Raw genomic sequence first — 25,762 nt, forward strand, 5'->3', positions numbered from 1 at the left:
AACCTAACTTTGAAGCAAAGTAATAAATACCCAATCATGCTGATATTAATCAAACTGATACTTGCAGATGTGAAACAAATGTTTATGTCCATGGGGAGAAGTTTAGATGTCTGAATGACATTCAGTTAAAAAGCATTGGCTTGTCAGTGGTGAGGGACTATTGGAACAGTGGAACATTCTTTCTTTTCTTTGGTTTGGCTTTGCAGACGAAGATTTATGGAGGGGGTATGTCCACGTCTGCTTCAGGCTCGTTGGTGACTGACAAGTCCGATGCGGAACAGGTAGGCACAGTTGCAGCGGTTGCAAGGGAAAATTGGTGGGTTGGGGTTGGGTGTTGGGTTATTCCTCCTTTGTCTTTTGTCAGTGAGGTGGGCTCTGCGGTCTCCTTCAAAGGAGGTTGCTGCCCACCAAACTGTGAGGCGCCAAGATGCACGGTGGGAGGCGAGATCAGCCCACTGGCGGTGGTCAATGGGGCAGGCACCAAGAGATTTCTTTAAGCAGTCCTTGTACCTCTTCTTTGGTGCACCTCTGTCTCGGTGGCCAGTGGAGAGCTTGCCATATAACATGATCTTGGGAAGGCGATGGTCCTCCATTCTGGAGACATGACCCACCCAGTGCAGTTGGGTCTTCAGCAGCGTGGATTCGATGCTTGCGGATTTTGCCAGCTCGAGTACTTCGATGTTGGTGATGAAGTCATTCCAATGAATGTTGAGGATGGAGCGGAGACAGCGCTGATGGAAGCATTCTAGGAGCAGTAGGTGATGCCGGTAGAGGACCCATGATTCAGTGCCGAACAGGAGCGTGGGTATGACAACGGCTCTGTACACGCTGATCTTTGTGAAGGAAGTGTAAGGCACAGGTAACTGAATAGATGCAATGGACAATTCATCCAACTAATTTTACTGTCAATTTTAAACCTCTGTCCTACCATAAAAACTGGAATCTATTTATTACAGTTTAGCACCTTGGAATCAAAGAGATTGCAGCCCATAAGACCATAAGATAAAGGAGTAGAATTAGGCCATTAGGCCTATCGAGTCTATGATTCCATCATCTATTATGCAATCCTTTTCAACCCCATTCTCCAAGAACCTAACTCTTCTTTGGCTTGGCTTCACGGACGAAGATTTATGGAGGGGCAATGTCCATGTCAGAAATAAATCTATATAAGTATTAACACAATTAAAATATTAATGTGTGTATAATTAAACATTCTTATTTCTATTAGGCACAGAAAATGTGAATAGAAACTACCAAATGCTCACCTAGTTTCCAATCCCTAAACTAGGCCAAGTTTACTCTCTACTCAGAATGGTTAAAGTGGGATACCTTTTAATGTTAAGAGATCTTATAACTTACCAAGGAACTGAGCAACAAATTTTGGGTGCAGACAATACCTGTTAGGGCATGTCAGGGTTTGGCCTAATGCTCTTGTAAAAACAAGAGAGAAGATATTTATTTGAAAAATTTAATGAAGCCTTCATGAAGCTACCAAGGATCTACTTCCAAAGACATTGACTGACATAGGCCATTCTAGCATTATTCTGCTTTTAGAATCTATTATAATGTTGGGTTTCCATACCGCATTATGATCATATTATTTCCCTTGAATTTGATTAATAAGCAAATTACCTCAGATCAACTCTTTCTCAAGCTGTTAATTTTCTCCATTTGCTGCTTGAAATAAATACACGCAGTCTACAAATATTTAAGAATGAGGTTGAGTTTCCATTTCACAGCGGTCAATTTTCACAATGACTGAGCTTTGACAAAATGAGTGGAGGACTATTTACCATTATCTCTTTAAAATAATGCGTGTGTGTATCTCCCAAAACGAACATTGGTCTAACAAGTAACGAACGTTGCCCTTTATGTCAATGAGTTCTTTTTTTCTATACATTTTAACTAAGTCCTATTTATTTGTCATCACTTCTGTCTCCAATAAATGGAAATGGAACCATTATCATTTTACTGTTCAAGCAGCAGTAATTCAGTCTTGGTAACATTATCGTCGCAAATGTGTTCTCTATAAATAGACGAGAAAGTGTCTGGTGTACTCATCAATATGAGTTTCAGATATTAAGTTTACCATGATTTTGTGCATTTTATGTTTTCTTTCTGTATTTCAGTAAATAGATAACCAAGCTGCATGATTTTACTTCTTATGGAAATATATTTTGAAGGTGATCAGTGTCGTTTATTTCATCTGGCAAACATGAGTTGTTATGCAAAGGTTGGTGCTTTGCATGGCAGCTTCTGTCAAGCTGCATGTCTGATTGTCCTTGAAGTGTTCCCTGGCATTTCTTTAAATGAAGCAATAAGGAACACCATTAAAAAGTAATGTTCTTCTCATCTGCAGATAGATTGGGCAGCAACTCCTGGATCCATGTGTAAAATGTCATGTTTGCAGCTGCTCTGCTACCTTGATATATGCAGAAATATTACTATGTTCTGATGGGGCCTGTCCAATTTAGATTTTAATTCGGTGGTTTTGCTAGGCCTCATCCATTGGACCAAAGCACTGATTATATAAAGTGTCTTCTGATGAGGTTGAAAATGAAATCTTGGTCTCTGATCATTTCTTTTAAAGTTAATTAATTCCCAGGTGTGCCAGATTTGTCATATTTTCTTTTATTTTTCAAAGATTTTACACAGTGAAATAGGGTGCTTTGGGGACTAGATTAACTTAAGCAATCGTCCATTGCTCTGATATAAAGGAAGAAATCTGATTAAGATTTCTAGAGTATACACAAGCTGATATTGCCATCGCTGCTACTCTAAATGGGCAGAGTTGCAATAAGTTACAACGTAAATGCTCTTAAATCTTCAATTATTTATTTTCAACTCCAACTGTATAAACAATGTGGACCTGGAAAGTGGGAAGCAGAGACACAGCACTGCTCCGCGGGGTCCAAAGCCCCGTCCTGATGCCAATGGCTCTGTACAGGCTTCAAACAGCCTGTTAAAGGGGCTGACCGTGCTTTATTAAAAATCCCACAACCATGGAGGTCTATGCCCTAGATGGAGGTGCTTGCGGTGGGCAGCACACCATGAGGGGTTGCCAACTCTGGGCAAGCAGTGGACCGATGCAGGGCACCAGAAATGGGGAGTACAGCCTCCCATTGAGAAGTATAGAAGATGACCCGACAGGAAAGATGACCACTAAAGCAAACCAGTGAGGGGTTCAGAGCTGAAGAATTCTCAACCCATGCAGGCTGCTGGAGACTTGCACTCAAAGGACCCACTCAGGCTATGGGGCTGCTAGAGATTGGCTAGTAGGAACCAGGTATCAGAACTGGAATTTGAGAGGGTGCTGAGGATATGAAGAGTTCCTGAGGGGCCTCGGCCACTGAAGGCTTCCTGTTTGTATTGGAGATTTATTGGATCGAGTTGCCTATGGTTGTGAGGCTGTGGGAGCTGCGGGAGAGCTGGAAGTGACTTCACGGACACCTAGTGTCTCTCTTTTGCTTTTCTTTCTCCTATTGTAAGGGGAACCAGGCAATGCTCATGGGGACTCTTTGTTTGCCTTACAGCAGATAAAAGTTGAAGTAGATTGTGTATATCATATTTTTTATGTATTATTACTTGGCAATAAAAGGATTCTTGAATGTTGAATACAATTATTGCATGTATGGAGTAACTCCAGCTGAGTTTTTAATCCCATGCCAGAATAAATGGTAAACAATGTTTCTCGTCCTGAAAAACTTTATTTTGCCCTCTTTGTCATCATTTAAATATATACTTCCTGTTTTACTGAATGTCAGAATTTTTAATCTGACTGCTTGCACTGTTATTGGGCAATATGCAGCTGATGTCCTTGCATGGGTATAACTCCAGATTTCTCCCCTCCTGTGCAGAAACATTGCAGGGCAGCAATATAGTACAAGCAGCCTTCAGAAAACAGGAGAGATAAAAGAGCATAATAAAACATTTGCATCAAAGCTTTTGTCTAAACTGTTGTATTTCTATTTTAATAATAAAATATTACTGCTGATGCCCTGAGACAAAATGCATGGGTTCTTTTCAAATTCAGGATACATCAGTGCATTGGTTTTGCTAATTTCTTTATTTCATGAGATGTTTCATATGTCATGCATTTAAGAGAATCATGATCAGAATCATGAACAAGTCATGAAATTTGGTGTTTTGCGGCAGCGTCACGGTGCAAACATATATTTTAGAGAAATTAATCATTAGTTAGCAGCTCGAAATATACCTTACTGTAACTTTTACATTCTAATTTGCATCCAAAATTCAGTTTCATTAATGTATATGAAAGAGCGTTTAGATAATGGTGCAGAAAGCCCATTCAATGCATGGTTATTACTGCTGACTAGGGATGAACCAGTTTGCTCCTTTAATTATATTGCTGCTGGACTACTAGATATTCCTGCTCCATTTGTGGATATGCAATCTTATGTCTCCAACTCAATTTGCTCTTAAAATTCAATTTAAATTTCAAAAGTTTTGCCAGCTCAACAAAGCCAACACACTGTGTGGTTACTACTTTAACCGGACAACCAAATCATTTTTTTTTAAAATGGCATTTATGCCTCTGAGAAGCTATTTGAAATTATAATCAATGGTCAAACTATTTATTAGGACTTGTCATCAATAAATACGCAATCGTTACAGTCATTAGTTATTGAGCCATTATATTTATTTGTACAACAATACTGTGAAGTATCAATTTCTACTTTAAAAGTCATTACTTCAAATGTTACCATTTTTTTCAGATCAAAAATGGAATGTTGGTTCTGAGGGCATTTATCAGTGTTAATCCTAATTGTAAATTATTCAGGGAAACATTGTGAAATGATTTTTACTTCTCAAGTACTGATATGTGGAGACCAAATTAAATCCGAGCAAAGGTACACTGTTCAGTGTGAATAACAGTATCATGTGCGACCATCTGAAACAGGAGGCATCTTTATGTAATTCCTGACCTATAAGCAGTGGGAAACTACAATTCAAATTATTGAGTCAAATCATAACCAATATTTCCAAAGAGAGCTCCCAGTGTTCAGTTGACCCCATCCCAGAGTTCCATGGACTCTCTGCAGGCTGATCCCGTTGCTAATGGCTAGTCCTTTGTTGGAGTCTACATCGGAGCTGTGTTTTGTAGACATTGCACCAAAGAATTTGTTCCCCAATGCCATACAAGTCAGACCTAGTGTAGAATCAGAGATCACATTCAATTCGACGCAAACACTTGGGTTATGGAATGGAGAGAGATAAGGAATTTTTAACAGGTGTTGTTCATTGGCTTTTACGTTTGACAATGGAAAAATATATTATTTTACTTATTTGCAAACATTTAATTTTTTTTAAGAATTTGGCCAAACAGGTTTTGACAAGAGCAGAAATTGTACCAGCCTCGTTGTTTCCTGTTGAAGACTATCAAGGTGATCTGAGGGGAGGGGTTGGGAACTACTTCTTCAGGCTTACTCACTGCTGTGGCCTTGCTACAATTTGCCAGATCACTTCTTGGATATGGACAGTCAGCTTTATCAGTCCTCTGGATTTGTTCCTGGTCAGTTCAGTTTAATTGGACTGGAATTGTGGGCTAGGGTAATGAATTGGGAGTTGATTCATTGGACAAGATCCAAAGCCATTGAGCCCAATGTCCCTAAATTCCATATCCTGGTAGTCACCTAATAGGAGGCTAATTTTCATAAGGGATCTTCATAATCTGCACTGAAGGTGAGTTTGGCTCATTACATTGGACAACATTTTTTTTCAAAAGGTTTGCTTCCTGAAAATAAATTGGGGATCATGATAGACAACTTCAAGGTGAACACAAAGATAATTTCAGATTTGCTGTATCACTTAGGAAGTTGGAGAAACATTTAATTAACTTTTATTGCATTTAGCTTGTTTAATCATATAATGATGAGGCTGACTCATTGCATCAGTTTAACTGATTTAAAATGTTCTGCCATTGATTTTCATTTGTATTCACCATCTGATGTCTCTCATGCCAGTGTCTAACAATAGTCGGACAGCAATGATGGGTTCTAGTTGCCTTCAAACTGCTTTTCCATGGTCGGAATAACCTCATGAAACCTTTCACCATATCCGTCACTGACTGCACCAAGATCAGCAGAATGAAGTCCAAGTAAAGCAGGTTTTAAATGGTCGTTAAAGGAGCTGACAGTGGTTTTATTTAAAATCCTGCGGCCATGGGTCTGTACCCTAGATGGCATGCCTGGCCGCAGCCATGAGGGGTTGCAGACTTTGGGAAAATGGAGGACTGGCTCAGAGCACCAGTAAATTATGGAGAAACCACCCCCATCTGAGGAAGAGAAGCAGGGGAGATGACCTGAGGGATGGTGAACATGACGGCAGTCCAGTGAGGGTTCTGTGGCTGAAGGACCCACACAGGTGACTGATGTTGGTGACTGGAGTCGAATAACCCATGCAAGCTCTGGGCTGCTGTAACAGCGGTCAAGGGACTCGCACCAGGCTGTGGACTCGCACCAGGCTGCATTTGGTTGTCCGGTTAAAATAGTAACAGTTTGCTGGTACCAAAACTGGCAGTATGGGGACCAGGTATTGGATCCAGCATGCGAGAGGGTGCCAAGAGCGCTGAAGTATTCCTAATCATATTGGAGGCTTGGATTGGCTGCAGAGGCTTTGGGAGAACTGGAAGTGATTCCACAGACACACGGTGACTCTGGGGGGACTTCTTTTGCTTCTCCTTCTCTGACTGTAAGAGACGCTTCAGGAACTTTCTGCTGATGGCGGATCTGTCTCTGGACAAAGGGCAGACTTGTGTAATATGACACTGTTTTTATTGCATGACAAGAAAATGAATTTCGAATCTTGAAGTGTGAATGCAGAAGATTAATTTTCAATGACATGTTGCGCTTTATGGTTTTGTATGTTTGATGATGACTGTTGGGTGTTTGGTCCCACACATGTCTCCTCTAAAAGTCATGAATTTGATAAAACTTGCTTGTAAGGGTTTGCTATAGCAACAAGCAGCTAATTGATTGGAACCCTATTCACTACCTGAATGACAGGAAACCACAAAAATAGGTTAAACCTATAAAATGATACTGATAGGAAAATCCTAAGGTGATTTTCGTGATCAGCATCCCAACACCCATAAAATACACCTAAATGTGTTCAGGAAGCACATTTTTCATTGTCCAGTGTTATTGGCTCTTGGAGGGAATACCTGTTGTCCACTTCCAAGGGTCCAAATCAGAAGCAATTCTATTTTTTTAACCTTTATTTTCATTTTGCCCGACTGGAAGTTCTGTGGCCAATGGCAGTGACCCCCACATTGACCATCTCAGCTGCAGGCAACTAATTGAATTCAAAATCAGGATCTGAGATCATCTTGCCTATCTGGGTCAGCACCAAATTAAGAGGTTCCTTTATCCATAAATCCATTTCCATTTTAAAGTAAAAAACAAATTAACCATGCTCTGATTGCTATCCTTGAATGTGCCAGAAAAGTTGGTGCAGTATTCCATATAACCATATAACCATCTAACCGTTTACAGCACGGAAACAGGCCATGTCGGCCCTTCAAGTCCGTACCGGTTCACTTGAACAACTCCACTAGCTCCTCCACAAACTCCTGAGGGCTTTCAAATCTAAATGTCTGAAGTAGTCCGACCCGATAGAATTTTTCACTGGGTTATCATAATTTTATATGCCATGCCAAAAATCGCTGCTGTTGTGGATGCCAGAAACAGTTAAAATTTATCATCAAAAAATACAAATCATCTCTTTCTCTCTTCATCACTGATGATAATTCCATTCCAGGGAAGAAAGTCAAACAGATGAAAGGATGGCCTTAAATTCCCACCCCTTTCAAAAGAGAAATGGTCTAACAATGCTTTCACCATAATCTTTTAAAATAAACATCATTACAAACAGTCAGCAAAATTTCTTGTGGACTGAAGTACACAGTCATGCCAGCTATACTTTATTGGAGGTAGGAATTCTAAACAATTTATACAGTCATATAAATGTTAATGTTGATTAAATGAATATTAATCTGTTAAATGGTTTAGATTTTGGACATTATTTTCGATAATGTCTGCTTGATTACATTAGGGAAAGCCATTCAAGTGTAAGTATATTACTTAAATATCATTTCATGCTGCCATTCTTTAGTTACTGAGTTCTTCTGACAGCCTTTGGTAAATCCACTTCTTGCCCTACTGCATTACATCTGGTGAATTCACATTTACAGTGGTGGTAGATAGGAAGATCCAGTCTTTAGACAGAACAGTGATGAAGGAAAGGTGATCTCCAAGGAAGAATAAAGTGTGACTCAGATTTGAACTTGCAGGTTCCTGTGCGATTCATGTATTTTGTGGGTGATGGGGATCATGTATTTGGGAGTCACTGTTGAGACGGCTTTAGTTAGGGGGCAGGTTTGTAGATGATGTGAACTGTAGCCACAATATGACTGTATTAGAGTGCAGGCTTCAGGTAGTGAATAGGGTTCCAATCAATTAGCTGCTTGTTGCTATAGCAAACCCTTACAGGCAAGTTTCATCAAATTCATGATCTGTGCCATGTCATTCATGTCTTTAATTTAGTGGACATTTGGCGACGTCTTAACCCAACAGAGAAGAATTTCACTTTTTATTCATTTAGACATGAATCTTTGTCTAGAATTGATTTTTTTTTAGTATCGGCACATTTACAGGGGAAATTAGTACAAGCAGAATATACAAGGAGGGTCATTTCAAATCATTCTTTGTTGTATTTTACTTATGAGAGTTCGGAAATAGTTCGTGCAGCTTCTCGCTGGAGATTCAATATGATGTTGTTAAAGAAAGTGGAATTTATTGAATTTTTTAAAAAGCAAATTAATCTCTTTCTCGAAGAAAATGTTAACTCCATTCAGAATAAATTTATATTGTGGGATGCTATGAGAGAGGTCAAATAATTAGTTATATCTCTAAGGTTAAAAAGAATTATTTGACCGAGAGTCTTGAATTAGAGAAATGGATTGATGAATTAGAAAAGGAATTTCAGAGAGATGTGACAGAAAATCAGAAGATAGAGTTGTCTAGATTGAAAATAAAATACAATACGTTGCAATCTTATCAATTTGAATGCTTGATTATTAGATCTAAACAATGATATAATGAATGGGGTAAGAAAGCGCATAAGGTACTTGCATGGCAGTTAAAGAAAGAACAGGTATCAAGGGTTATTAATGCAGTGATGGAATTCACTGTCAAAAGACAAAGGAGGAAAACCCAACACCCAACCCCAACCAACCAATTTTCCCTTGCAACCGCTGCAACCGTGTCTGCCTGTCCCGCATCGGACTTGTCAGCCACAAACAAGCCTGCAGCTGATGTGGACTTTACCCCTCCATAAATCTTCGTCCGCGAAGCCAAGCCAAAGAAAAATATGGAATTTGACAAACTTGGTGAGATTAATGATGAGTTTTATTCATTTTATAAGAAATTATATACTTCTGAGGAAAAACAGGAGAGCGGTTCGATTGACTCCTTTTTATCGGTGTTGAAATTACTAGTATGTAGAGCTCGTCGAAAGAATCAAAGACTTGTTGATCCAAACCAAGGCTTTTATTAGCAAAAGACAGGAGCTCTTCACAGGTGGCCGACCAGTCCGGAATGATCCGACCTGGCTAGGGATACAACCCTTTAAGGCCCAGACAGTAGGCGTGGCTAAGCTCTCAGCCAATCGCTGTAAGCACAGTCTAGATACTGTAACTATATACACTATATACATTGGTGATAGATCTGTACTATCACACAGTATTAGGAGAGGAAGATATATTGGAGCTGGAGGTTCCTTTTACTGATTTAGAAATTAAATCGGCTAAGTTGAAAATGCCGAATGAAAAATCACCTGGTGATGATGGGGTTTTGGTTGAATTTTATAAAGTATTTTATGATGATTTATCTACAGTGTTTGGAGATGTGTTACGACAGATTAAGGAACATTATGATTTACCTGAATCATGTTCTAGTGCCTTAATTACTGTAATCCCTAAGAAGGATAGAGATCCATTAAAGGTGTCTTCATATAGACCAATTTCTTTGTTGAATGTAGACTATAAAATAATAGCTAAAGTATTAGCGAATCGATTGGCTAAATTTTTACCTAGGTTGATACAGGTTGATCAAACAGGTTTTATAAAGAATAGATATGCTTCAGATAATATTCTTAGAGTGATTAGTTTGATTAATAAACATTGACAGTGCCCTGACCATCCGATGGTGATATTTCTTGATGCAGAAAAGGCTTTTGACAGAGTTGAATGGAACTTTTTATTTAATGTTTTAGAGAAATTTAAGTTTAGTCCTTCTTTTATTGGTTAGATTAAAGCTTTATATAATAAACCAATAGCCAGGGTATTGACAAATGGTCAGATCTCGGAACCTTTTAAATTAACTTGTTCAACTCGACAAGGTTGTCCTTTGTCTCCAGCTTTGTTTGCATTAGTAATCGAACATTCAGCACAGTTCATACGACAAAATACATAGATACAAGGTATGAGAGTTTTAGATGAGGAGTATAAAATTAATTTATTTGCTGAAGACGTACTGGTGTATTTAACAAACCCAGCTCCGTCACTTTTACATTTGAAGGAATGTTTAACACAATATTGATCTTTGTCTGGATATAAAGTTAACTGGGAAAAAAGTGAAATTTTACCAATAGGTGAAGGAGATTATTCAGTTTATAAGAATATTATTAATTTGAAGTGGGCTGATCGAAATAAATATTTGGGTATAAATATGGATGTTGATTATCAATCTTTATTTAAATTAAATGATGTACCATTAATGAAAAAGATCAAAGCTGATTTGATTAAGTGGAAGGATCTTCCTATAAATTTAATTGGAAGAATAAATACAATCAAAATGAATATCTTTCCATGTATACAATATTTGTTTCAGTCAATTCCATGCTTATTTAATAAGAATTTTTTTCGAGATTTAAATAAAATGGTTAGGGGAATTTTTATGGAAGGGTAAATCTCCGAGAGTAGCTTTGAATAAGCTAACCTGGAAATATGCATTAGGGGGATTACGTTTACCACATTTTCAAAATTATTATGAAGCAGCTCAATTTAAATTTATTAGTTTATTAATGGATTTGGAACGGCCCCCGAGTTGGGCTAAAATTGAGATGGCAAATATTTCTGAATTTGAAATACATCAATTTTTGTTTTGGTGGAATTTAAATTTATTACAACAATATAATGTGCCTATACTAAAACATTTAATGAAGTTATGGATGAGGAAAAATAGAATGGTAGGTTCTAAGGGTAAATTATTAACTTTAACATCATTATATAATAACCAACTTATTCCTTTTTCAATGTATAATCAATGTTTATTACATTGGAAATCTAAAGGTATAAAAAAACAGGAGATTGTTTTAAAGAAGGTCAATTTCTATCATTTAATCAAATGAGGGAAGATTTTGGTATTAATGAGAATTCTTTATTTGTTTATTATCAACTTCGATCTCTAGTAAAACAAATATTTGGTAGAAATACGATTTTACCTAAATTGACTAAATTTGAATCTTTTCTTGTGATTGCACCAAAGAAGGGATATATTTCATTGATGTATCAAATATTACAGGAAAGTATGGAAAAAAAGGGATGGAATAGATCTAAGATTAAATGGGAAAGGGGATATCAACATTACTTTTTCTGAGGATGATTGGTTAGATATTTATCATAATAGTGTTATTAGATTGATAAATGTTCGTTATGCAATGGTTAATTACAGTTTTTTACATCAAATGTATTTAACACCTGAAAAGTTAAAAAAATATATGGTTTTAGTGAATCAGATTTTTGTTTTAGGTGTGGTAATTCGGTTGGAACTTTTTTTCATGCTGTTTGGTTATGCATAAATATACAATCTTTTTGGAAAGCAATTCAATTGTTTTTGGATCGTTTGTATAAGATCACAAATACCTCTGGATCCAATAATATTTTTGTTGGGTGAGTTGAATCTTTTGAAAGATTTAGGATTAGATAAATTTCAGATTGCTTTTTAGCTTTATCTGTTGCAAAAAAATGTATAGAAAGTACATGGAAAAATGCTAATGTGATTGATATTAATAGATGGCACAATGAGATGAAAACTTGTTTAGTAATGGAAAAAATTATGTATGTTTTACATGATAATTATTCTTTTTTTTAATAAGTGATCTTTATATTTAGAATATTTACATTTAGATTTACCTTGATTAGATTTTAGTAAATATATTTCAGTTTTCTTTTCTATTTCTTTGGCTTTCCTAAAGAGAGTTGGCTGAGAGGGGGAGGAGGGGGGGGGGTTCTTTTTTCTTCTTTTTTCTTTTTTATATATAAATAAAAGTATTTTTATCATTCATAATATGTATTTTTCTTATTGTATGTAATAACTGTCAAATGAATAAATAAAGTTATGAAAAAAATTAAAAAATAATAATTCTGACCTCACCATGAGTGGAAGGTCTTGGTTGGAACAGTAGAAGATGATGCGGCCCAGGAAACTATCCAGAGGAATTCAAGCAATGATCATGTTGGACTGGAATTCGATCATTAACATTGAAGAGCTCCACCATTATCCTTTGTGCACAGTATGACTACAGCCAAAGGGAGGTATTCCACTTCATCCACGTCACCAAAAATTTATATTGTGTTTCTTATCAATTAAACAACATGTTATCAGTCCAAAGGTGGACTTTCGTATTAGTGACCCATAGTGAAACAATGGCAATTGATTCATTCAGAAGGTTAATATTTTGAAATATCTTGTCACCTTTAACAGTAAAACAATAACAGTAATGAATGTCTGTGATTTCCTTTTGCCTTAAAACCACTTACATGGTGATCGCACAAGGTTCTCCGAAAATAATGACTTCCAAAATGTATAAATGTTTCCACATGATTTTTATTTTATGATCCATATTTTTCATTTTTACTAATTTACTTCCTGTCACCTTTAAAAAAAATTTGGCACATGAGCTGGAATTATATAATTGGGTGATTTACTTAAGCTGCTGTGCAAAAAAAGATATTGTGAGAAAATGAGTAACTTCAACTTCTTAAATTGATCAGTTCAAATCTGTAGGTGGATATAAAAGCAATGGAAAACTATTGCACTAATTACCTAGCAAACCAATTATTCAAAGAACAGGAAAACTATTGACAATATAATACATTTCTGAGACAAACGAGGAGCTTGTAACTAAATTACTTTTTGGACAAAATTGTGGACGGAAGATTGTGTTTTTATTTTAACTTCCTTCGTGTTAACTTGCTGCCGAGGATATTTGAATACGCAGTTTTTTAATGCTCGACCTCCTGATTAGTGGAAATGATAACGCCTGAGCGGATGTTCTATAGCTATGCCCTTATTAAGATTGTATTTCCCATGATTTCCGACCAAATAGGCATGTAGTTGCAGGTGACGTACTTATGAATTCCAATAAACAAGCAAATATGTGGATCACAGTCGATGGCAACTATCAAAGTGAAACATTCACACGTTCCTTATATTTTGTTTTCTTGTCCATTTAGAATTTCATATAAGGTGCCCATTTACTCATACAGACATGGGCAAGATTAGCTTCCTCACAAATTAAAACTGGGCTTGCCTATGAAGACAGCTGGACCTCCGAATATGGAGAGGTAGAAGTATTCTCATCAAATCCCTTTGAGACTATGTCCTGTGAAGATTCACCACATGTTACAGTGCACCAAGGGGAAATTTCAGACATACGTACACTGGCTACTTGAAAGAAAAGAAGAATTTGTGTGTGTTGCTTGTGTTCTCCTCACAGCACTAGATAGGTTTCCTGATCAATTATTTATTTAATTCCCTTTTGGAAATCACTGCCACCTTTCCAGCCTACATATTCCGAATGATCTCAATTCACTATGTGGAAGAAGGCCATATTAAATGCACTGACAGGGAATCTTCGGAGAAACCACCAAGCAGCGGAAGTGAAGATGGATGTACCGGTTTTGAGGCGGTGCAGAGGAGGTTGGCTAGGTTGATTCCGAGATTAAGGGGTTGGCCTATGCGAAGAGATTGAGTCATCTGGAACTGTATTTACTGGAATTTAGAAGAATTAAAGGGGATCGTATATAAAGATATACAATTATGATAAGATAGAGGTAGGTAAGTTGTTTCTGTTGGTGGAGGAGACCAGAACTAAGGGACATAGCCTCAAGATTCAGGAATAGTAGATTTAGGATGGAGATAAGGAGGAAATGATTTTCCCAAATGGTGGTGACTCTGCCCCATTGAGCAGTGGAGGCCACCTCAGTAAAAACATTTAAGATAAAGTTGGTTAGATTTTTACACAGTAAGGAATTAAGGGAGGTAGGTGGAGATGAACAGATCAGTCATGATCACATTGAATGGTGGAGCAAGCTTAATGGGCCGGATGGCCAATTCCTGCTCCTATTTCTTATGTTCTTATGTGATTAGCCTGAGGTTCCAACCACAAGCAGCAGGTTATGTACTTCTTCAGCCTAAATGATGAAATATATTTAAAACACATCAAATGTGAGGAGCCAAACTGAAAACTGTTTGTTAATTTCAGCGTTATAGTGGAGGCAGGGTGTCTATCACTAACCCCTTTCAGGTGGCCAGAATACCCCAACGTAAAGCGACCTAAAATACCTGAATGCAGCTGTTGGTTTGCCACCTGAAATTGGAGAACCCTGACCCGAGGAGTACTTACCTAACCCTCCTTGGGTAGGTGTATTTTCCGCTTCCGAGCGCTCCCCCTAGGCACCTCAAAGTAGGCGGGACTATGGCCACAGTTGTGTTGGCTCCGTGGCGCTTCTCCCCGCTGCGGACCTTTCAGGTGCCAGAACAGCGCCTTCAGCACTGCCACCTGAATGTCACTTCGCACACACCCGCAGCTGGCTCCGGAGCCACATTCTCCTGGCGATTCCACCTGAAAGCGGCTACTGTTAACACAATTAAATAACAATGTGTCAGCAATGTTTGCAGGTCAGCAGTCTCTTGCATTGTTTAAGACTGTCATATTCTTTTTAACATTCACTTTTGGTGACTGGGCATTGTCAACAAATGGCCCTGAGAAGGCAGTGGTGGGTTTTCTTCTTGAACTGATGCAATCCTTCTTGTGAAGACATTCCCACAGTGCCATCGGGCAGGAGTTCAAGGATTCCAACCCAGCAACAATGAAGGGGCAGTGATATATTTACAAGTAATTGTAATGTGTGATTTGAAAGGGAAATGAACAGGTCCCCATGCACCTGCTGGCCTTATCCCCCTTGGAGGAAGTTGTTGCTTTTTGAAGATGCTGCCAGAGTAACCAGGATGAATAGCTGCAGTACATTTTGTTGATGCTATGCACTGAATCCACCGTGCACTGGGAGAGTTATTAAATGTAAGCATTTTCATGGCTTTGAAGGGCCAGGTTATAAAAAGTCCCTAGTTACCTATTTTATGGGATGTACAATTTTGATTGGGACTTGTAATGTCAAATTATTGACAAGTTTAAACTTGATGTCATTTTCCCAGTACGTAATATTATCTTCTTCCATGCGCGCTGTTGACTTCCAGTGTCAGTTTGACAATAAATCATATTCGGGGCAGCGTTAGGTTGCAAGTCAATTCCTATGGAGTTTTTGACAATTCTTGAAAGGAAATATGACATAATCTTATGCCAATGAGCCCTGTTGTGATAAGTGTGCAATGATTATTCACACTGGACCAAGGAGCTGAGGAATTTTTAGTTCAATGGACTAACACAGACAAACATTTCTCCTGCTAACTAACCAATAAAGGGACTTTCATTTCTTGCCAGATGCCTGTTTTCAGCCACACCCACACAAACAAGACCTTCATCCAACAGTTCCTTTTTAAATTAATGCATTCCTCATGGTAGGACAACGTTGTTCAGTGTCAATTGGGTGTTTTATTTGAAGCTGGAAGTGTGAGCAGAGACACGTAAAAGAGAGTTCTCCTCTTTAATTCGAGAGGAACTTGTTTGAAAATCTAATGAGAGTTCTGTACGGAACTGGTACTTTTGGCTTCATGTTAAGGATGACTGCTTATAAAACACAGCAATGCCCTTTTTATTACCCTCATTTTCAACATTTGCTACTTAAAGAAAAAATCCATGGCAGTACGTTGGTGAAGAAGGAAAGCAACATCTGGGCTGACATTAGTTTGACACATTATCTCACAGATCATGAGAAAAATCCTTGCATCTTTATTTTCTGAAATTTGAATAGAAAAATAATTCCAGATATATCAGTTCTCAGAAATGTTTGAGTCAGGCAAAAAATGCAAAGGTTAACAACTTCAAAGAGAGATAACAATCAAGAATTATTGATCTATATTGCTGTACCCAATTCTTGTATTTAATTAAAAACATACAAAAATGATGGAGGAACTCAGCCAGTCTCAAGCATCCATAGGAGGTAACGATATATTACCGATGTTCAGGCCAAAGCCCTTCTTCAAGGACAGGAAGGAGTAAAATTAAAGACTGGCCAGGGGAGGAGACCGCACCAGTAAAAGATGTTAATTCTAGATCTCTACAACCACGTTCACTCCCAAACCTGCTTCCACAGCCATGTGTCCTTCTTACTTCCCTCCATTCCCACATGGATTTCAGCTCTGGTTCCAGGTCTCCCAGCTCGGCCCCCAACCAAGATCTCAGACACCAACACTGCATTAACTCCTGCTCCATTCGCTTTTATTCCAGTCTTTTGCTTATTCCTTGAAGGTCTCAGGCCCACAACATTGGTAATATATCCTTACCTTCTATGGATGCTGCAAGACTGGCTGAGTTCCTCCAACATTTTTGTGTTTTTACTACAATCACAGAATCTTCAGACTTTTGTTTAAGTTATTTCTTTGTCTCCACATTGTTGTTAGTTTTCTGAGCACAAGGCAGAAGTTCACTTCATTTTATATATGGTAAGGACTGGAGTCAGCCACTGCTGCTGTTATATATTATACCACAGTGTGGCGATACACTGAATCATGCCCCATACTCTTCCAAAAGCAGTATTGCAGCCCTGCTCAGTGCTACGTGGAAAAACCCACTGATGACAAAAAAAATGAGAAGAATTTTAAAGAAAATGAAATGCTCCTTCGAGTGGGATATCAGAAAATTCATTGTTCAACATTTTAACTCAAAACGGTACAAAACCTTAAAAACTACATAAACTAAACCAGAAATCTCAGAAATGTGCTTTAGGCGTGGTGAGAGGATTGGAACCTTTATCCATTCAACCTGGCTGTGTACAAAGGTGAGATCCTTTTGGGAGGACCTGGAGGACATTCTGAAAAAAATTACAAAGATGGATTTTCCACAAGATCTGGAACTGTATCTTCTGGGAAACATTATGGACATGTGTTTTAGACTGTCCAAATACCAAATTCAGTTTGTGAAGGTCGCCTTGGCCGTAGCCAGGAAGTGTGTAGTGGTCACGTGGAAGTCTGACCCCCAACTAAATATTACAATGGAATAATTTTATGGAATGCAGCAACTGTGTGTAAAAAAAAATGGTGTGCTGAATCTGATATGTGGACTCTCAGGAACTTGAACCCTGTCCACCACTGACACATCAATGAAAACAGGTGCATGGGCCCTCACCCTCCTGTCAGGTGGGGAAGGAATTCCCACACCTCACCTGTTACTGGCCACTGTCATGAAATAGACAGCTTATTTTGGATAGAGAAAGTGATCATAGGTGTGGCCAGCAGTTGGTGTCAAAAGCCTGTGCTCACCAAATGTAATGCAAGGTGATTCAAGAGGACAGTTCACCTCCACCTTCTCAAAGGTGATTTGGGATGAATAATAAGCATTTGTCTTACCTGCAACACTTGGATCCTGAAAAATTAATTAAAAAAAAAGTTTGGAGAAGCACTCCTGCTGTATTTGCTTCCTGTTCAAATCTGTGCATTTTAAATTCTCATCGCGTGAATTGCAGTTTCATGAGTGCCGAAGTAGAAAGGTGTAGATTTAACACTGTTAAACCTAGCAATTCAAATCTGGGAGGCCAGTCGAGCAGAGAATGCCTTACTTTTACATTAGGTCCCTCATTTGGATTTGCAAAATACCCAACAGGTGTTTCACTATGGCGATATGGGAGGTGGCACTTTACATGGACAGTAATGTATGATTCATACACGGCATGGTGGAACTTGGTGGCCATTTTACACATGAAAGACTGGTGGTACATGAATCGCAGGTGCTAAGCGTGTTACAAAGAGAAATCCTTAAATGCAAAGTATGTTTAATTTTCAAAGAACTTTACCAGCTAATTCAGAATTGAACGAGATAGGTCAGAGAAAACTTAATCTTAAGTGCATCAAATGTTGGCAGACCTTTTTTTGAAAAGACATTTACTTTCTCATTTCAATAGGTATTCATTTATAAGGAAGGTATAAAAATAAGTCATAATGAACCTCGAGCATTTGGCCTTCTGATATAAAGCCTCAGCCTAACATTTTAAATTACTGATGCATTCGCTTTAATTTTTCTTTAGACCATTATGAATAAAGCCGTCTCAGTTGCTTCAAGGCTGGAATAGATTTCTTACCTAAATACATTTCTTGTTGTACTTATTTCTGCATGTTTAATGATAACACGTGCTGTACAAGTTATGGCACTCACTGAGAGAGGAAAAAAAAATACCAGATTCAGTTCATTAATCAGCAAAACCAAAGGTAGAGTCCTTTAGCAAAGTGAAACAACTTTGGACATTGAGAAACTTAGGAGGTGATTTATGTTTCGATAAGGTCCTGAATTTGACCCCATGAGCTTGAAATCAATAGTTTAAGCAGGCAGATGTCTCGTGATGTAAAATCGGTGTTCCGCCACTTTCCAACCCAATGGGAGGGTGGTAAAGTGATTAACAATTAAATAAATCCCAGATCTGACCAAAATCAATTTCACTTTTAATGGGGGTGGGCCATTAACTCAGTAGCAGGAGGCAATGGGAGGAGTGGGGGGGGGGGGTGGGGGCGGGCCCCAGAAATTGTTTTAATATTATTACATTTGTAACTGGATTCTTTCTTTTTAAAATATTTTTATTGAGTTTAACATATAATCCTCTAATCAAACAAACGTCATGACATGTACATATCACAAATAAGCAAACGTACATCAAAAAACCTATCCATATTTGTTTATTTAATGATACTTCTTAAATAGAATTCTGGATAGAAACCAAGTAAACAAGATAGACAACAGACTCGCCAAGGCAAATAGCGCCTTTGGAAGACTACACAAAAGAGTCTGGAAAAACAACCAACTGAAAAACCTCACAAAGATAAGCGTATACAGAGCCGTTGTCATACCCACACTCCTGTTCGGCTCCGAATCATGGGTCCTCTACCAGCATCACTTACGGCTCCTAGAACGCTTCCACCAGCGTTGTCTCTGCTCCATCCTCAACATTCATTGGAGCGACTTCATCCCTAACATCGAAGTACTCGAGATGGCAGAGGCCGACAGCATCGAATCCACGCTGTTGAAGATCCAACTGCGCTGGGTAGGTCACGTCTCCAGAATGGAGGACCATCGCCTTCCCAACATCATGTTATATGGCGAGCTCTCCACTGGCTATCGTGTCAGAGGTGCACCAAAGAAGAGGTACAAGGACTGCCTAAAGAAATCTCTTGGTGCCTGCCACATTGACCACCGCCAGTGGGCTGATATCGCCTCAAACCGTGCATCTTGGTGCCTCACAGTTCGGCGGGCAGCAACCTCCTTTGAAGAAGACCGTAGAGCCCATCTCAATGACAAAAGACAAAGGAGGAAAAACCCAACACCCAACCCCAACCAACAAATTTTCCCCTGCAACCGCTGCAACCGTGTCTGCCTGTCCCGCATCGGACTTGTCAGCCACAAACGAGCCTGCAGCTGACGTGGACATTTACCCCCTCCATAAATCTTCGTCCACGAAGCCAAGCCAAAGAAGAAAGAAATTCTGTCTAATTTAATGATATGATCTGACCGCCATAATTAAACCCATATTAACAAGTTAATCTAAAAAAGAAAAAAACCCAGAAAAACCTAAAGCTAAATCTAATCTATCCCCTCCCTCTAATCAAAGTTTCCTTGTAACAAAAGGATGTAAAAATATGGATTGAATCCTGACCTTCAGAAACTAGATAGAGAATCACCGGAGCATCCAAACTTCTTACACATTCCATTCATAATAAATCTTCTATGAATGGGCCCCACATCTTTTCTAATTAAGCCTTCCTATCTTTAATATTTTTTAGACATTTACAAGTTAGGATTTTATTCAGTCCAAACTTTCTGATTTTCCTCAAACCTCAAATTCTAATATTCTTGATTTATTCTTTAACTTCATTCACAGGGGCTTAATATCATCTATTTGTAATGACATAAGATCAGCCTCAATGGCAGGGATTAAAAATTATTGGGACTGAGATTTGAACATAACGTTTTCAGATGGAGTTTGGTACTCCATTCTCAGTTTGATTAATGTTTCCTCATTTTGTGCAAGGTCCATAAATACATATATCCAATCTTAAATTATCTCATTTTTATACAGATGTTGATCCATTATCTGAGAAGCTTCTTTGATCCATATGTTTTCAGAATGCCCCAGTTTAGGAAGATTTTGGGGGAAAATTTTTCAAACTGTATCTATGATCTTTAAGATTAAAATAGAACCGTGCCCTCTAATTTGTTTTTTTTTCTCATGAACTGGATATACTTCTGTCTGCATCTCAGGAGAAAGTTTCAGCTTTTATCATGTTGATAGCCAGACGAGCAATTTTATTGAAGTGACTCGCCATCTACTCATACACAGTGGTTACATGATGTAATGTCCTACTTAAGCTTGGAGAAAATTAGATGCTGTAGCGGCTACTACTGTAGATTAGTCAACTCAAGACTGACTTTATTCAGGTTTTACAATGTTCTTTTATATCCCGCATGTCCTGGGCTCGACGGGTCAACGTGGGACATTGCTATCGGAATGCTTTTGATCCACGGGACCGGCAGGTTTAAATTTGTGAGTGTCCTGCGCCTGCCAGCAGGATACTCAGCAGGACAACGCGCCGTTCTCCAGCATGCAGTACCGCTCTGTTAGGTGAACATTCACCTGTTAGTTTATTCGTTCCGCAGCCCGCAGAACCATGACACTGCACTGCAAGCTCGTTCAGTCTGCTACATGGCCGCTACAATACAATATTAAATGTAACTGGATTCTTAGCCTTAACATGTGGGAGCTGTATTCCAGCACTTTGGAATTCCAGCTGTGTCAGGAGGCAAAGACATCTGGTTCATGAGCTGAGTTTTCTACTTAACTGGTTCTGGGCCACGAGGAGCAGATGATTTTAAATTGTCCCCTTCTCCAACACAAATAATCGTCTGACTCTTCTCACCTTCACCACCTTTATTTTCATGATTTTGCCTCTTTCAACCTAATCGGCTGTCGGGAAGGAAGGGCACAGATGTCTTCAAGTGGATTTCAGGAGGATGGCAAGAAGTCCATTATTTCTGGAGTCCTGCACCCACTAGCTGAAGGCTTGGGCAGCTCCCCGGTAACCTGGATGGGAGAAGACTTCAAGCAAATTCCATGTAGGAACATAGAAAGTTCAACACTCTTGAGAGGTAGTTTACATCTGTTTACTTGCCCTCCATACCTAAATATTCATGTGTTTTAATGGTTGTTATTGATATGAAGCTGGTGTGATGTGAGTAAAATGTTTGGCAGGTCTGAGAAGTAACATGTCGGAACAAACAAAGTCTTTATTAATGAGCGGGGGAAGTTGCAACAGGGGTCTTACACAAGTACGTACAGACACGTACACACCTAAACAACCAAGAGACACTACAGATGGAGTAAAAAGACCATATAAAATGATACCCGCCACATCTTAGTAACCAGCAAGGAGGTCACCATAATAGATTCCAAATATGTCACAAGGTTACAATAAAGGATAAATTACAACAGTCCTACGGGCATGCACCAACTATAGCTTCCCCCCCCACCCCACCTTGTAGTGGCACACACCTTACAATTGACTCTACAGTGTTGCTCACAGCTAACCACCCGTAGCGGAGCTGGGTTTGTTTTCAGAGAAAAAAGAGACACAGCTGCTCTATGAGGTGGATTTTTTACTGCAGCCAGCTGGAGGGGCTGGCTCAGGTAGGCCCAAAATAGGGAAGGTAATTAAAGCAGACTGTGGCAAATTGTTGTGGAGCGCACAATAATTCACATCGACATGATGGAGCGATAAAATGGCTTTAATTACTAAAAACCTGAGCATTACTGATACACTACTTGTCCAGGTTCCAGGTTCAGAAGCAAGAGGGGGAAAGACCGAGCAAGCCAGCCTTTTTTGGGGAATCTGGGGTGGAGCCAAGGGAGGGGTTAGGGAAGGTCAGGTAGGTTTGGACTGGCCAGTCCATACACCTATGCAAATGCCTTTCACCACAAGTGTGTATACTTTCAAGGGAGCCAATAGCAAGGTGTGTGTGGTGGTCTACTGCAGGGGGCAACGTCTGTACCTGCAGGAGTGTAAGTGGACAGGACAACACCTGTCCGGCTGTCAATCAGTCGGCCTGAAGGGATCAAGCCCCACCTGGTCGGGTGTCAATCACCCTCCGGGATATAAGCCTGCACCGGCCTCCCGAAGCTCACTCAGAGTTACTGCAGCTACAGCCAGCCTGGCTCTGTGGAAGTCTTTGTGGATTAAAGCCTGTTGTACAGTCTTTACCTGGTGTGTGCCTGATTCTGGCTAACAGTGCACCACAGTGTGTGCTTACCTGCGGAAGGGCTAACCTTGATTGACCTACCTGATCCGATGACCTTCAAGAAGAAAGCACATGGATCATACTTTGTTCGGAGAAGTTTCCTGTCTGACCTGTTGGATGACATCTGTCTTCTGCCAAATGATGCCTGGAAAGTGAAATCACCAGCTTTAAAACCTGAAAAACCAAAAAGCTTCAAAGGATCATTCTGACTGGATGGGAAATTTCATATGGGCAGACTCACTGGGCTGGATTATGCTTGTCCAGCGACACACAGGATACTGCAGATAGTGGGATCTGGAGCAAAAGCCAAAGTGCTGGAAGAACTCAGAAGGTCAAACAGGATCAGTGAGAGTAAAGAATCGTTAACATTTCGGGTCAGAATCTGAGACTTGATCCACTCATTGATGGTGCTCAACCTTCCCTCAGATGATTGTTTTTATGCTGGATCAGTCTCTAAAGTAAGGGGGAGAGCGAGCACATAAAAAAGGCACCATAACACGTACTAGATGGTGAGTCAATGGCTGAATGGTGGGCTGCACTGGTTTTTCAGTGGCATTGAACCACAGTTGGGGCGGGGCGGTGGGGGTGGTGGTGTCGCCATGGAAGTGGAGTGGGGTGGGGATGGTGTCAGTGGCATCAGACCTGAGGGAAAAAAAAGGCACCACTTTTGTAAGATGTACTTGGGGGGAGCCGTCACTCCCCCTGCACCCCACCCAAGCTACGCCATTGTCCATAGGCCAGATTTGCATCGCATTTGCCAATCTTCCTCTCCTGGTTAGAAGGCTGCCCTGGCAGGCTGTCCCTGGGGTCTGAGCAAGAGATCAGAAGTGCCTTACTGCTGAGGACCCAGCCCTGGAATGGTTGCAGATTGGCAGATTATTGTTGCCTAAAGGCCTTGAAACAGTTTTTAAATAGCTCTAGTCCAACTTATTTAGAAAGGATTTTAAAAGATACTAAAAAGCATTATTCTATTTGAAAAAATGTGGATTAAGATATTAGAAATAATTATAAATTCAGATATAAGCTTGTATTTACATTTTTCCACAGGATCAGTAATCACCTTCAATGAATGGTCTCAGTGTTTCGACACCAGCCCTCTCTAGTGGGCATGAAGGGCAGTCTGTCCCTCAGCACACCCCTGCTCTAAAACTTGGCTCAGCACTGAAGAAGGAGGGGATTTGGATTTGCATCAACCTTAAGCTTGTCTTGGACTTGTGTGTTATTGATAATCAGTGTTTCCCTATCAAACAGTTGGGAGCTGGTCCTAAGTCTTTAATTCAAACTTGAAGTGGTAGATTCCTAATGGCAACACCATTCTTTACTTTATTCATGCATAGAACATGACAGCCATTTGCACAACCAGCACTTTGTTCCTCATCTCTCAGTAAGCCGGGCCATTTTAGAGGACATTTTCCAGTCAACCCATTCAATTTACAGATAGACCACCTGGCTGGTTCCTTTCCCTCAATTTATTCGCAAACTCAATAAGTTTCATCTTGCAGATGGACCTTATCTGGTATATCCTCCATCATCAAGCCGCGTCATATATTTTCTTGACATTCATTGGGCATGGAGCTCTCTTCCATGTATGCCAACAGTCACACTGATCGCGTAATTCCGAAAGGTTCTCAGACCTATCTGCACTATTGACCCATGAACCTTCTCTGTTAGCCTGGAATTTGAAGACTATTTCTTAATGGAAAAAATGCCATATTTAATGGGATCAAATTATTAGTGAAAAACAAGAAACTGAATCTTATTGAACAGCTCTCACTCACTACTGAGTCTAGGTTGAACTCAAAGTTAGCTTGTTCTCATTCCTTAGTGGGAGCTCCCAGATCAACTCCTCAGTTTTGAGGCTGTACAGGAGTATCCATCATGTTGAAGTATGTTGTTTTGTTGTGAGGATGTGGTTGGGGAACAAAATGGGCGAAAAAAAACCTTTGACACTGGTTGTGCAGTGGCTCCAAGATTAGTCAACTATTACAAGTTGTGTGTACATCTGAACATTACTGACAAAATATGTTGTTTCTGTTTCTTATAAAATAACAGTTCCTTTATCAACTTGCATTGTACAAAAACATTGTTTACATTCTTATCCAGGGATTTCATAGTGTTTATCTGTTCTAATATTTGATATCTAGCTTTGAGGCAGAATCATGTCTGCCATAAATTGTGTTTACTACACATACACAAGTGGCACAAGTAAAAAATATGGGCTTATTTCACAGTTATTGCCTGCCCCTTATTCTGAAGTGAGTCAAAACCCATTGCCCACTCTTAACACTCATGACCCAATCATATGCCCTAGAAAGTCTCAGAAGTGAGAGGCGAGAACCTGCATAGTGTCCGAGCTGCCACTAATGTAATAAATAAATACGCCATGCAGAAAAGTGGTGAAGCAATTCAGCAGGTCATGCATCATCTATAGCAGCAGTTCTCAACCTTTTGCTTTCCACTCACATACCACTTTAAGTACCACTGCTCTGCAGTGGCAGCAGGCAAGCACAAAGCTCAAAAGACTGTACAACAGGCTTTATTCCAGTAAAAGTCTGACCTCCCATTCATGCCTTGATGGCTTCCTCTGTGACTGGCTCAGGAGGGGCCAGCTCAGGTCTATATTCAGGTCGGCTGCTTGACAGCCGGCCAGGTGGAGTCAGCCCCTTAGGTGGTCTTTCTGCAGGTACAGAGATTGCCCCCTGAAGTAGGTTGGTGGTTGTATCACCAAAAAGTATTCCCTATGCCATTGGTGCTCTGTGATTACTAAGGGATTGCTTAAGGTGGTACGTGGGTGGAAAGAAAAAGTTTGAAAACCAATGATTTAATCGTCCCTAATTGACTCGTTATGTGCACAGTTTCATAACTCCAAAGGAAATGGGCCAGTGACAATTTTTCTCACGCAAAATATTTCAGTATCAATTGAGTCTAGAACAGTGATTCTCAACCTTCCCATCCCACCCCACTCACAGACCACCTTAATCAATCCCTTACAAATCACAGAGCACCG

General features: G+C 39.6%; 1 long non-coding RNA gene across 1 annotated transcript in view; it reads left to right on the forward strand.

Moving 5' to 3' along the window:
• LOC138759335 (uncharacterized) overlaps nucleotides 1–25,762 on the forward strand; it is a 35,555-nt gene that overhangs the window by 977 nt on the left and 8,816 nt on the right. The window contains exon 2 of the long non-coding RNA XR_011354787.1: nucleotides 207–281. This is a non-coding gene — a long non-coding RNA (uncharacterized lncRNA). The remainder of the gene's footprint in view (nucleotides 1–206; nucleotides 282–25,762) is intronic.

This window comes from Narcine bancroftii, chromosome 3 (genome assembly GCF_036971445.1).
Source record: "Narcine bancroftii isolate sNarBan1 chromosome 3, sNarBan1.hap1, whole genome shotgun sequence".
NCBI classification, from domain to species: Eukaryota; Metazoa; Chordata; class Chondrichthyes; order Torpediniformes; family Narcinidae; genus Narcine; species Narcine bancroftii.